Genomic DNA, 1,148 nt, shown 5'->3' with positions numbered 1-1,148 from the left:
ACACAACTAGAACAAAGAGGGGATCGGAGTCTTGTTCTCGGAACTTGAAACTTGATGGCAACAGTAATCTCCTGAAGGCCTGTCTGTACCCAAATATTTGTGCTAAATCCCTAGCAGCCGTCTGTTCTTTGTTTGCTTCTCTGCCCTTGGCAGATTGCAATTCAGACAATCGTGGCTTTGCCGATGCTTTGACCATAGGTCCGACTCAGGCTTCGGCCACAGGTCCAGCTCAGATCCGGCTCTCTACAGTGGAAGCAAATAATACTGGCAGCCCTGGAGGGGACTGTGGAGATGGGCTGGAGGGACAATAGAGGGTTGGTAATTTGCTGGGGGGAGAGAGTAAAGTGGGAAAGTTTATTGTAAATGTATTACTTGCTCCAAAACAAAAATTAAATAAAGAATAAACAAAAGGGGAGGGGACAATCGCGAGAAAGGTAGCTATAGAGGTGGATATAAGGGCACGCTTGGGGGTGGGAGGCAAGAGCCAGGTTCCAGACTCCAAATTTAGTTCAGCACGGGGCCAGGACAAACCTGCACTCCGGGAACCTGACACTATGGCCCGGGAGCCAGGCCCTTGCCCTGGCCACGCTGGGTCGGCCTGGAGCGGCACCCGGGAGTAGCGCCCAGCTGGGCGTGTGCGCCCACCTGTCCCGGCCCATTTCTCGTTGACTGGGTCAGCCTGGGCGGCCTGGAGGAACCCGCGGAGGGGCTGGGCGAGGGCAGTGACGGGGAGTGGGCGCCGCAGGACCGAGGAGGCCGCGGGACAAGGCTGGGGGCGGAGGGGCCCGAGGCTGGGCAGGCCCGAACTTGGACCCTCTCGCTGCGCGGCCCAGCCCGCCCTTAACGCTCTGCCTCCCGGCCGGTTTCCCAGCCGGGCGCGCCCCCGCGCCAGTCTCCGCCCGCCGCGTTAGCCGGAGTTAGCCGCGCCCTTCCTCCCAGTGGGCTACGGGAGGCCCGCCTCGGCCGCCGAGTTCCCACCCGCGTACTGTCGGGTCCTGGTTCACCCCGGCGCCGCCCAACTTGTGTGCACAGAGGGCGCGCATGGCGGCGGTGGGGCCGCGAACAGGCCCGGGCGCCGGGGCCGAAGCGCTGGCACTGGCGGCGGAGCTGCAGGGCGAGGCGACATGTTCCATCTGCCTGGAGCTCTT

This window comes from Pteropus vampyrus, unplaced genomic scaffold (genome assembly GCF_000151845.1).
Source record: "Pteropus vampyrus isolate Shadow unplaced genomic scaffold, Pvam_2.0 Scaffold74, whole genome shotgun sequence".
NCBI lineage: Eukaryota > Metazoa > Chordata > Mammalia > Chiroptera > Pteropodidae > Pteropus > Pteropus vampyrus.
This window is presented reverse-complemented; position numbering follows the sequence as displayed.